Genomic DNA, 13,443 nt, shown 5'->3' on the forward strand with positions numbered 1-13,443 from the left:
GCCAAGTTTGGTTTTTGTTATTTTTTTCAATATTCAGTTTCGATTTGTTGTTGTTGGTTCTTTCCATTTATGTTGTTTTAATCATTTTATATGTCATTTATCTGACTGCTTATTTTATTTTACATCAGTTCATATAAGTCTTTCCACCCTTCTCTGTTTGTTGTTTCTTACAGCACAGTAATATTCCATTACATTCATATGCCATGATTTGTTTAGTCATTCCCCAATCAATGGGCATCTGCTTTGTTTCTAGTTCTTTGTTACCACAAAAAGTGCTGCTATAAATATTTTGGTGTATGTGGAGCTTTTTTTTTTGGTTGTTGTTGCTCTTGGCATCCTTGAGGTTTATGCCTAGCAGGAGGAACTCTGGGTCAGAGGGTTTGGACATTTTGGTTATTTATAAATTGGCATAATTCCCGATTGCCTTGCTGTATGATTGTAATAATTTACAGCTCCACCAACAATGCATTAGCGGGCCTCTTTCCACAACTCCTCCCAATGTTGACCATTCCCATCTTCTGTTGTCTTTGCCCCAGTGCCTGTGTCTAGGAGAAGAAAAGGATTACACTTTGAAATGAAATTCGATATAACAAAAACCATTATCATTGACCTCTGAAGTCCTTGAATAATGCTCACAAATCTTCAGAATCTACATAAAAAAGATTCATTCTACTATATATTGATTACCTTTTTTAAAAAAATTGACAGCATATAGAAAACACTCTGCAGATCTTAAATGCTAGCTATTTTTGTTGTTGTTTAATTTCTAAACATGTTCCTGTCCCTATCGACTCTTTCCATGTGACAAAGAAAAAGTTAAGCAAAACTAACACAGCCAATCAGACAATGTGTGTAGTATTTCATGCCAGTAGTCCCCCACTCTGAAATGTCTTATCTAAGATCATGAGTGATCTTTATAATTACACTGTGTTTGGCTTTGTTTTATTGGAATCTTTTGTTTACATTATTATAGTCATTGTTTATATTGTTTTCCTGGTTCTGCTTACCTCAGCCCACATAATTTAATACATATTTTTAGATTTTTCTTTTGAATTTCTTTTATTCATCTTTTTTTATGTGGCAATATCATTTCTTTCATATTCCACAGTTTGTTCGGTCATTCTCAAATGAATGGGCACACCTTATTTCTAGTTTTTTTTTTTTTTTGCTTTCATTAAAAGGTCAACTGTTAATATTTGGACATGGGATTGATATGGGATTTCTTTGGCCTTTTTGTGGTGTATGTCAAACTGTAGGAACACTGGGTCAGAGGATATCAACAGTTGGGTCACTTTTCTAGCATAATTCCAAATTGTATTCCAAAACAATCAGACCCATCCACAGCTCCACAGTGCTTTTAGTTAAGCAAAACTTGCTTTCCATAGTCTGTAATATTGACTGTTAATATCTTTTGTCAGCTTTTTCTGTGTGAGGTGAAAATTCAAAGTTGTTTTAATTTGCATTTATTTTATTATTATTTGAAGAAATTTTTTCATGTAATTATGTCATTAAGTTTATAATTATTTTGAAAAATTTTTTGCTCATATCTTTTGCTAATCTATTGGGAAATAATGCCTTCATTTTCTTCTAATTTATTTGATAGATAAATTTTTAGTGGTTCAATTTTTTTTCCTCTTTTAGTTAATCACAGACTTTTTAACGGACTTTTTTCCTACTCTTTTGACATATATCCTTTATTTGACATATATCCTTGCTATAGCAAAGCTACAGGTTAAATGTGCTCTTGGGAACTAGCCAGGGACTGAGGCTTCATTTGTAACATTGTTTCTTTTGGAAAATATGTCCTAAATTCCAAATAACTGTCTCAGTAAAGAATTTTTGGGATATTTGTTTGTAAGTTGGGAGAATGCCTATATTTTAGAAGGCTTCTGTTGGAAAATCCACATGAATTAAATCATAGGCCTATCAAAGTATCAGAGTCAGTTTCTTCTCGTCTTCTCAGCTAGCATATAAGTTCCTTGTTAGATAGCCAGAGTTATGTTTGATCCTTCCCTTGTATCTTCTGCAAATACTAGGCTTGTATTTGGTTAACAATAATGAATAATAACAAATAATTGTTGTTATTCAGTCATGGCTGACTCTTCCTCTTTGTGACCCCATGCATGAACTGTTGCATATCAGTGTTGTCCATGGGGTTTTCTTGGCAAAGATATTGGAAGGTTTGCCATTTCCTTCTCCAATTCATTTTACAGATGAAGAAACTAAAGACAACAGTTATGTATCTGAGGCCAGATTTGAATTCAGGTCTGGTGCTCTATCCATTGAGCTGCCTGGCTGTCATACTAAAAAAAAAAATTGAGATAATGTGATATAAAATTTTAGCCGATGGTTTGTTGACCTTGGAGTCAAAAAGTCCTGGATTTGAACCCTGTTTTATACATTCAACTAACTGTGTGTGACTCTGGGCAAGCCATTTTTATCCTTTTGAAGTCTGTTTCCACCTCTGTCAAGAAGTAGGGTTGGATGATCGCTTGAAGATCACCAAGGTTCCTTCCTACTCTAAATCTGTGACCTGTAATCCAAGTTATTCATCAGATGAGTTCATTAAATGCTCATGGCCTCCCTCCTTCCCAAGGAAGGTCAAGAGCAGTGATTCTTAACCTGTCCCTCCCAGGATTTCATGGGTTGATTTTCAAGCAGGGACCATGAATTTAAATAGAAAAAAATTTTAAAAATTGACATTTTGACTTTAAGTTCTAAGTGAAAGTTAGTGTGTTCCCTTCCTAAAAATACTGCTCCGAGAAGGTGTCCAGGGCCGTCTGCAGACTCCCAGAGAGTTCTGACAGCACAGTTAAACACTCTCCTCTGGAGCCCGTTGCCTCACCAGCGAAGCCTCCCCTTGAGCCACACAGGCTTGCCAGCCACCATTACTTAGCATTTTGTCCATCTTCTTGACCGCCCCATCAGCTTTGGGGAAACACCCTGACCCTCCATTTAGACTTAAACAAGAAGGCACCCAAGTTGTGATCACTTTCTTTTCCAAACTTGGTGGCTACTGTAGCTGGAGTTACACGCAGCCTGCAATCCAAACCCCGAGTGGGGGTGGGTAAAAGTTCAGCTAATACCCTTAAAAATATCCCTTGTCTTTGCACTTCCAAGTTTTGACCCAGATCAGTCAGAGGCCATTGAGTGCTTGCAATGTCTGAAAAGTTTGTTTAGTTCCCCGGGCCTCTCGTTGCAGAGAAGCCGAGGGGAGCCAGTGACCTCATCAACTTGAGCTCAAGCCCAGCCTTTTCAAGTTAGCCTGACCCCGGTCTTACCAGCCCTCCTAGGGCGCATGGAAGGAGCCAAGTCCCTTCCCCTTCACACTGTGGTTATCGCTACCCCCCTGAAATCAAACAGTGTACACAGCACCCTGTAAAACTGCTTCCTTGTGGGCTTGAGTGTACTTGCTAAGTAAACATCCTCCCGTGTTTTTGGAACTAAATTCATTTCTGTTTCCTGGTCATCCCATTTGTTGTTGCCTTTTTTTTTTCCTTCTCTGATGTCAGCTCCAAGCCAAAAAAAAAAAAAAAAAAAAGTGAGATTAATGGAAGAGAAACCCAAATTTGGGAAGTGGTACATGGGAAGTGGAGCATTTTTATCTTACCCAAAAATTGCCAGGGGAAGCAAAAAGGGCATGGGAAAAACACCGTATGTGTTTGTTTCTATTTTTGGTTGGAACCTGTGATTGTTTGGTATAAGTAGCTTCCAGTGCGGAAAATCCTTCCTTCAAACAATCAACTAGCATTTATTAAGCATAATCATTCTGGACAGAAAGACAGAAATGAAACTGTCCTGAGCAAAGCAGCTACCTTTTGGAGCCTTAGGGCATAGCCTAAGGGTACTGAGAAGTTAAGGGCTATGTATATGGTAACAATCTCCACATCCAGTTTGTTCATCATTGAAATGATGCATCTCAGAGACCTCTATCCAGTTTAAAATTTAAGGCATTGTAGTTGTCTGAGGTGGATGCTAGCCCCTCATGTTTAGATTTAAAAAAAAATAAACAAAAATCTTCCATGTTATTATCACAAGTCCTAGTATGGGGCCCAGAATCAATGTCTCTAATAAAAAAATTTTTTTTTGCTAATTTGTAAACGTCGATGCTGGTTCCTGACATCCTGAGATGTGTCTGGGTCTGCATCTTGCATTGTCTGTAGCTCCCGGCCCTGCTCCATCCCTGTCTCTTGTGAGCTATTTGCCTTTTCTCTTTCTTGGATTTTTCCTGTTACTTCCTCCCACCTATGACATACCCATCACTATGGCAATAAGGCCGCCACTTCCCCGTGGCTGGGAGGGGGATGATGGCTATAGTTTGATAGTTGGCCCTTTCTCTCTCCAACGCCCTCTACTCTCCCTATCCCGCTTTTAGTTTTCCCTCCTAAAACAGGAGGCTCCCTGGCAGAGCTAAAAGTCTTTTGTTTATTTGATCCTAGTCTCTTGGATAAATCAGGAATGTCCTGATGTGAACTCAGACATGTTTTTCTCCCATGGAGGAGGAAGCAGAAGCATATGGGATTTAAATGGGCAGGCGACCACTGGGGTGGGGGGGAGCTGGTTTTGCTGCCATCGAGGCCTTACTCGGTTTGATAGTCCGACCAGTAGGGCCTCCTTTATTGGACATCTCCACCCTGGAGCCCAGAAGGTGCTAATTTGGAGCATTTCCCCCCCACCAGGACCTGGCACCGAGTACCTGGGCTTCTCCCGGAACCCTGTGGGGCAGCGATTAATTTCCATGTGGTCCTTGTTTCTGCTAGAGTGAGATTCCTGTGCGCCTCAAACCCCCCTCGCCAAAGGATGATCGCTTAGGCTGGGGGAGCTGCCAGGAACCGGACTGGGCTGGAATTGGACATGGGGTGTGTTGGGGGCTGGTCTTTCTGTTTCTCGGACACTCAAATAGCTAGGGTATAGGGACACCCTCCCCTAGGATCCTCCCTCCATCTTGGACGCCATACACTTGATTCCCCACCGAATGCCTGAAGCCATTTTGCAATAGTGAGGTAAGCAGAGTCCGAGTGGGCTTGTGTGCCGTTATGGAGGCCGGAGGTTCTCTCGCGGCACTTGGGCCTTCGGGGCAGGCAGAAGTCTGACTCTCGAGCTGCTCACCCAGAAAGAGGCCGCAAGGCTAACCATCACCCCAGGATCGTGGCGTTCTCCGGGACTGGGTCTGGGACTATTCGGACAGGCAGGGGTTAATGTGCTTGATTAAGCTTATTAATCAATGCGGTGCTCTTTTTTATTGGGGGTGGGGAAAGTGGCAGAGGGAGGTCCTGGAGTGGGGAGAGGGACAGCGAGTTTCTGTTCATTTTTCCTAGCTGCTGCTCGTAGAGAGGAGAACCCAACAGAAGCCTGATTCTAACCTGAATCTGCCTGTTCTGATGCTTTGCTGCCCCTCAGGCCTTCCGAAGAACTTTCCTCAGGAACATATGACTCAGCAGTTGGATTCCCAGGGGGACAGAGGCCCCGAAGTCCTCCCAGCTATGGTTGGAGTCCACACCTCTGGAACTTGGCACCTGATCTTGAAGGCCAGAGGGGTAAGTCGGTTTCATTTTGGATTCCTCGGGCTACAGTTCACCCTGGCTCCCCGGATTTCCTGGCAGAAGACCCCATGGTGGGGGGGTGGGAGGGGTGATCCCTGACATCAGATAGTCAAGTGGGGTTCTCGGTTCTCACTGCGTCGGGCCCAAATGCACCCTGAGAAATCCGGAGAACCTGGGTTTGGGGAAAAGCCGGCCTGTGAATTACCCCTGACCCCTTTGTAGCAGAAAGAGTTAATGTGATGGTGGTCCTAGGATGGGGACGAACCGTCAGTTAGGGACTTGAGAAGATGAGCTGAGATGCCGTTGGGCTGAGTTCTGGGGACCATCTCCCAGAGTTCAGCAGGGCGCTGCAGGGGGGTCTCAGGGGAAGAGTTGAGCCTGCCGAGGGGAGGGTCTCGAAGCCCCAAAGCATCCAAGGTGGTAGGTGGTGATGGGCCACCCAAAAGTGTGGCCAGAGAGGCAGTGTGAAGGCCCAACTTTTTTTTTTGGTCTTGTTTGACCAGCCTTGGCACTGCCCCCCCGCCCCCCCCCCCCAAGCTCTCCAGGGGAAAGCTGCAATTCTGCTATTGCAACACAGGGAGCAGACTGGAGAATTTAGATCTGCGTCACACAGCTCAGAGAGAGAGAGGGAGAGAGAGAGGGAGAGAGAGAGGGAGAGCTCCGTCGATAGGTCTGTTAGCAACAGCCCTGCAGCAGCAGCAGCAGCAGGAGAGAGAGAGAGAGAGAGAGAGAGAGAGAGAGAGAGAGAGAGAGAGAGAAAGAGAAAGAGAGAGAGAGAAGTAATATCAACATTGGGGACTAGGTCCTGCCAACCCACTTGCGAAGCTTTCAGAGATGTATTGGGGACGTCGCAGCCCGTGGGAGCTCAGGCAGAGAAGATGGCATGCATGGTGGCAGGATGGCTCTGTGGGGAAGGAGGCTGGGGGGGCAGAGGTTGGGGGGCGATGGCAGGCTCCACCGGGGACGAAATTCTGGAACGTTCTGTCCTGCGACACCATACGGCAGGTTGGATGGAGAGCCGGGACTGCGCAGGAGGCGACAGGCAGTTGTGACGGGCTCCCAGACTTGGTGGTGTGTACCCCTTCTTCCCCCACGTATGTATATTCTGGGATCGGGGGCGATTCTTCTGTGGAGGGGGGTGCTTTCTCTCCTAATCGCTCTTCTCTCTCTCTCTCTTTTTTTTTTTTTTTTTTTGGCTGTTTCCCTTTAATTTTTCCACTTTAATTTCCATTCTCCTTAGGGTGAGTTAGTCCAAACTGACATGGGTCATGAGGAAGGAAATAGCCTATTCCCCCCCCCACTTCCATCCACACCTTGAGCCCAGCAGGAGGTCCCTTTCTTTAGGATGGACAGATGACTCAAGCTCTCTTTGGGTATCTGTCTGTCAATCAACAGAGTTGTGATGCAGAAATGTTAGTGGGGGGGCCAGGGAAAGAAAAGGTGAAGGGACAACTTGGTTGGGGGCTCCCTCTCCCACGGTCTGGCCATGGTGGGGAGCCTCAGGGTCTGGGTGGAGTTGGGGAGGGGGGTGGGACCTGGGCGCCCGGGTGAGGGCTGAGACTGTGGCAGGTTTGTCACTGCGTAGTTGGGGGAACTAAGTGGTGAGTGGTGACGCAGTCATGGGCACATCTGAGGGGGGCAGGGGATCGAGGCTCCCTGAGCCTGCCGAGCCCCGCTGAGAGGGTTAAGGATGAGCCGAGAAGGGGAAGCCAGCATTTAGAGATTAAATGTCATCCTTCTGGCGTTGCAAAGTTGTTTACCTTGCATTCTCTGTGTCTCCATGTTGGCATCTCTCCAGTTCCCATGTGATGGCCTTCCCTGTACTGCTGCATCATTAACTAAGTGGCAGGGCTGGCCCTTCATTGGCCAGGGGAGGGCTCAGGCTCCAGACACTTCCTCCCATTGGTGAGAAGGGTGATGGCAGGTGAAAAGCTCTTTTGGATTGGCCGAGAACTGGGTATCAAATCTGAATTTCCATTTCACTGGAGAAAAAAAGGGGGGGTAGGGTGGTGATGATGGTTGGAGCGTGGAGGGGGGCACCGGGCAGTTCGGATCTCTGAAAGCTCTTCAGGGGCGTGTGTGTGTGCAACAGTGCCCGGGGTGCTCTGAGGCGGAAGCTCCTGGGCATCCAAAGGACCCACGGGGCCGGCTTGATTGCATTTGCTCCTTAGGTGTAAGAAGATCTTGCAGCTGTACAAACTTTTTTTTTAAATGGGTTTTTTTCTGGAGGGGGAGAGGAGTTGATTTTAGGCATGAGGGATGGCAAAAGAGTTGACAGCCTCAGAAGAAAAGCTGCCTGGGCTTATTTGATTTCAAAAGAGGGAGTTTCCAGCTGTCACTGGCCGCACCTTGGTGTTGCAGCAAATAACTCCCAACTCTCCTGGAAATGCGTGGGCAAGGTAGGGCTGCGGCTGCTGCCTCCCGGGGCGGCCTCCAGACTGCTCCCCGGGGACCCGAGGTTTGCACTGACGTCCGGAGGTAGCCATAGGTCTCAGAGGGCAGCCTCGAGTGGGGAGGACTGGCCTTCCTCACGTCATGCTCGGGTGGATGGGTGCGGGGGGAGAGGAAGGCCGGGAGTGAGCAGTGTTAGCCTCTGCGCTAGCCCACTTGGGTGGGCTTTCTCTAAGAGCTGATGGAAGAAAGAGCTTCCTGACCTGCATCGAAGGAGAGGAGGATTGGGAGAGAGAAACTGGGGCAGCAGCTGTTGGTTGGGGAAGCAGGAGTTGGTGGAGGGGGATCTGAAAAAGAAATGTTTATCGAGATCTTCATCCTTCCCTTAAATGGAGGTCCCAAGTTTGCCGTAGATGTTCAGGTAAGGAAAGGCTAGGCCCCTTGAGCCCAGCTATCCTCCCCCCCATACCACCCGAGTGGGTCACGAAAGCTCCGTTTGATGCCCCGGCCGTCCACCCTAGCGCCGCAGTGCACCCTGGAGTTTTGGCCGGCGGCTCGTGCCCCCCCATTTCTTATGTAACCGTGTTATGTGCCTTCTCTCGTCCTCTGGCACGGCCCTCGCCCCATTGGGGTGCAGAAAGCCCAGGAGGAAGGTCCTGGCTGGGGGAGAAATGAGTGAACAGGGCTGCTCATCAGCCCTTGAGGGGTTGCGCAGTTGGCAATACGGGCTGGGTGTGAGGGCAGATTCCACCTTGTCACCAGTGGTTTCCTGGGAACATCTGCCCTGGAGAGAGAACAGTCCCTTTCAACTTCCTTCTGTAGCTCAGCTCGTTTTGGAGGGGGGGAGGTCTTTCCAAAGGAGACGGTATGATGGCTAACAAAGTAAGATTTAAAAAATAATTTTTTTTTACCCAAAGATGGAGGTCGGATGGGATGGCGTAGTTCTTGTGACTTTCTCGGGTCATCCCGATCATGGTTGTTTTTCTTGTCCTTTTTTGTTTGTCCCTGGATAGTGATCTTAAATCCAGATGCTTTCCTGTTGGTCGTCTTGGGGGGGTGTTCATCAGTCCCTGCCGTGGCGGAGTGGGCTTCTGCGGCCCTACTGCGCCAATTGCGCAGAACGGGCGGGGGCCGATGCGGGGAGGGGGGGAGGAGATAGAGAACCCGGCTGCTGCAGGAGCAGCAGAGGACGTAGTGGAGGTTGCGGCAGTGAGAGGAGGTTCTCGGAGCCGGAAAGGCCTCGTTGTGCCCACCCTTATCCCGAGACCCTGACTTCGGGAAACATGATTATTGTTCTTGGGACTTCTGGCTGTGTTGGGTAGGGCCCTCCCCAGTCAGAAAGTGTTTGGAGGCACAGACTGCAACGATCCCCTCCTCAGAGAAAGTCCTGACGCACTTTGGGGTGGGGTGGCTGACGTAGCACAGAACGTAAGAAGCATCGGTCCTGTGGGCCCGTGTTCCCGGCAGCCCATTCTTCAGCCACCAGCCGTGAAGGGACGTGAATCAGGTTCTGCTGCTTTCCATGACATTTTGTGTATGTCGAGAATCCCGGGAGGGGGCTTTGAAGGTCACCCCTTCATTTTACAGGTGAGGAAACTGAGGTCTGGGGAGGCTGTAATTACGTAGGTTGTAGTAAATACCAAGCCCAGGTATCCAACTTGCTTCTTCCGACTCTCTACTATGTCACGTAGACTATATAACACAGGATGCCCCTTGATTCTTTCCTTTACATCCTTATTTACATATCCCATGTATACAGCTCTTATTGGAAAATGGGGAGAGTCAATTTAGGAGTGGGGACGAAGGAACTAGAATGAAGGGGTATTTGTAATGCAAGGATTGATGGGTCGATTCTTCTCATGGGGACCCCTTCCTGAGATCGCCCATGGTTTGCTACATCATCTGCTTCTCCTTCCGGACAAAATGTCCCGTCGTCCCTGAAATTTGTCATCCTTGCTCCCCGAAGAACCTCCAGGGGGCCACCTCTCTCCCTGCTCCTTGGCTCACAGCTTGGAGGACCAGCCCCCAGGTGGCCTCTTTTGGTATTGTGGCCGCCTCATGATCCCTTCCCCCACCTCTCCTCCTCTTCTCAAGAGACGAGTGGATGAGATCCTGGGCCCTCAGAAGCCTGTGGCCACAGAGCCTCAGCTCTGGCCGAACAGCAGGTGGTCTCAGTGAGGAGATGCCCATCAGCAGGAGAGTCCTCACCGGGGGGTGGAGAGCCACAGGAGATGTGAGGGACCATTTCCGAGGGGCTGATACCTGTGTCAGTAGAGGGAGTAGCTGCCCAGAGGGAAGGACGGCTTCTTAGTGATGTTAACCTAAGGTGGATGACCAAGGATGGTTCATTTTGGGAGAACATTGCCTAGGGGCTGATCTTGTGTCAGTGTAGGGAGTAGCTGCCCAGAGGGAAGGACGGCTTCTTAGTGATGTTAACCTAAGGTGGATGACCAAGGATGGTCCAGTTTAGAAGTTCATTTCCTAAGGATTGATACCTGTGTCAGTGGAGGGAGTAGCTGCCCACATGGAAGGAAGGCTTCTTGCTGACGTAAACTAAGGTGGATGACCAGAGATTATTCAGTTTCCCTTTTGGCTTTCCCTTTAGAGAGCACATTAATATCTCAAAATTCCGAGTCTTCCCATACCTTCTTCGTGCTTTATTTGTTCATTTAACTGACATAGTAAATAACCTGCTATGTGCAAGGCACTGGGGGAAAGTGTTACATATTGCCTTTGATCTGAAGGAGTTCACAACCCAGTTGGGTAGGAGAAAAGGGGATGGACTGGGACCCTCTGATTTCATTGGTATAGAGAACGCCCAGTGAGGAATCTCTTTTTTTCCCAAAGATTGCCCATCAGCACCTGCTTTGCCACTTTGAGAGCTGCCTGGAGCTCCGAGTTCAGTGACTTGTATCGGATCGCACCGTCAGGATGTGTCAGGCAAGACTTGAACCCCCCTCTTCTTGTCTCTTTCCAGCAGCTGCTTTGGCTGTAATATAAACTATGTACACAGATAATTCCACAGTTAGCGGAGGCACACAGAGTACCATGACACGTGATGAGGGAAGGATCCCTTCTGGAGGTGGTTGGGTGGGAACTGATTGTATTTGGTAGCTGGGTGATGTGGTAGATAAACCTCTGAATTCTTCAGATCCTGCCTCGGTGCTCCTGGGCAAGTCACTGAAGGTGTTTGTGCCACAGTTTCCTCATCTGTAAAGTCGGGAGAATAATAGCACATGCTTCCCAGCATGATTGGGAGACTACAATGAAATACGTATAAATCCATTGCAACCCCAAAGGATTGTCTAGATGCTGTCTGCTGCTCCTTGTCTGGAAATAGCATCCAGAAGGAAGGGGAGATGAGTCTGGGGGTCTTGTCCTTAGCTCAGAGGAAGAACTGCCCCTCTTCCTTTCCATCCACATTCTTGATGACATGGGTGTTGTGCTTTAGGATCAAAAAGCACTTGACCCACATGGTTTCATTTGATGCTACCCTGAGAGATAGACAGGATAGAGGATTGTTATTCTTATCCTGCAGATGAGAAAATCAAGGCTCCCAAAAAAAGAATAATTAGCTTACTGAAGTCACATAGATGGTAAATGGCAGAATTAGGACCTAGATCTGGGTCTTCTGACTCTGAATTCTGTTTCCTTTCTGCTGTTTCCTGAGGCTGCTCATTCCCTTCTACATCTTCCAGGACATTTACTCAATTCATTATTTCTTTCTTCCTCTCTTTACTTGCATCTTAAAAAACCTTTTCCTCCAACCCCACCATGCTCCTTTGCCATTGTCCTATCCTTTTGGTGCCAAGTTTTTGGAAAGATCTCTTGGCTCTGGCTGGTCCACTTCACCACCCACTCACACCTTAATTCCTTGTGATCTAGATTTTAGCCCTAGCACTCTGTTTAGAATGCTCTCTCAAAGGTCACAGTGACTGACCAAATCCAGTGGCCTTTTTCAAGCCTTATCCTCCTTAAGCTTCCCGTGACATTTGATGCTTTGCCAACCCCTCCCTCCTGAAATCCTCTCCTTTGGCTAACGTGGCACTATCATCTCCTGGCTCTCCTCCTACCTCTCTGAGCCCAAATACTCTGCCCTCTCAGCGGTGTCCCTTCTCCAACCCTCTTAATTTAGGTATTACTTCCTAAAGTTCTCTCTTTATCACTACATGCTCCCCCTCAGACCATCTGTCTCCTTTAGATTCACTTCCATAAAGATAACTCTCAAGTCTTTATCTCCAACTCCAGCATTTTATGGATTTTCTTCCAAATTCCAGTTATCTTTGGGCACATCCCTACTGGAGAGGGATAGCCTGATATAATGGATAGAGAGTCATGAAGATGTAGTCTTAGGTCCTTCTGGACTGTTTGACCCTGGAAAAAAACAGTTTTCTAAGCAGCTTGCTGAGACTATCCTTGGCAGAGAAGGGACTGACCTAAATTGTTGAGGAAAATTCCTTACAAGATATTGTTGAAACCAGTCTTGTTAAAAAAAAAATTAGGTAGCTGATGGACTTCTCCTCTTGTATGTCTCATTGCTACCCCAAATTTAATACAGTTGAAATTGAACCAGTCATCTCTCCCTAGTCTTATTTTTTTTTAATTAAAGTTTTTTATTGACAAAACATATGCATGGGTGATTTCAATATTGACCCTTGCAGAACTTTCTGTTCCAAATTTTTCTCCTCCTTCCCCACACTCCCTCTCCTAGATGGCAGGTATCTCCCTAGTCTTACATCAAAATTTATTATTCCTGCTAATGGTGCCATCGGTCTCCTGGTTACTAGTCTTGAAATCTTGATGTCCTTCCCAAGCCTTTCCACCTCTACATGTAATCAAGTCCTGTCTAGTCTTCCTTAGCAATTTCTCTTTTCTATCCCCGACTTGTATTATCTGAGTTGATAATTTTAGCACTGAGTCTAGTTCAGCCCTCTCATTTTACAGATGGGGGAGGTGAGGTCCAGAGAGAAACATACAGGTAGTAAGTATGGAAAAATTAGGTAGAAGTCGTGTCTCTGAACTGCTCGAACAAGATCCCAGTTACTTGCAAGATCAAGCCTAAGGCATTCTAATTTCTCTATGATTCCAACTCTCTTTCCAACCTTGTTTCTTACTGGTTATATATCCATTAACATAGTCCTCTACAGGATATGGGACTCTTGGCCACAGGATTCAACTCAACACTTATTTTGGATTCATCTTCTCAGATAATACAAAACCTAAGATTCTACAGAAAAATAATGGAGGAAGGAGCAATTGGGGTTAAGTGAATTTCTTAGGATCCTGCAGCTAATATCTGAAGCTAGATTAGAACTTGACTCCTAACTCCAGTACTCTAACCTCCACATCACCTATAGAAAATTTTGCCAAAAGAAAATAATTGTTGACACTTTAGTTTTAAGAACAGTTTGTATACGTTGTCTCATTTGATCCTCTCCATGCCGCAGTGACATCCATTTTATAAATGAGGAAATTGAGGTGGTAGGTGACTTGTCCATAGTTAAGTGTT

General features: G+C 46.7%; 1 long non-coding RNA gene across 13 annotated transcripts in view; it reads left to right on the plus strand.

Moving 5' to 3' along the window:
* The first annotated feature begins 1,797 nt into the window (after positions 1 to 1,797).
* LOC127562607 (uncharacterized) overlaps positions 1,798 to 13,443 on the plus strand; it is a 33,205-nt gene continuing 21,559 nt past the window's right edge. For 11 of the 13 annotated variants that reach the window (XR_007953721.1, XR_007953717.1, XR_007953716.1 and 8 more), the window contains exon 1: positions 6,289 to 6,637. This is a non-coding gene — a long non-coding RNA (uncharacterized LOC127562607). Of the gene's footprint in view, positions 5,538 to 6,288; positions 6,638 to 13,443 lie in introns of those variants that run through there. The other 2 variants (XR_007953719.1, XR_007953723.1) reach the window with 2 other exon arrangements.

This window comes from Antechinus flavipes, chromosome 4 (assembly GCF_016432865.1).
Source record: "Antechinus flavipes isolate AdamAnt ecotype Samford, QLD, Australia chromosome 4, AdamAnt_v2, whole genome shotgun sequence".
NCBI lineage: Eukaryota > Metazoa > Chordata > Mammalia > Dasyuromorphia > Dasyuridae > Antechinus > Antechinus flavipes.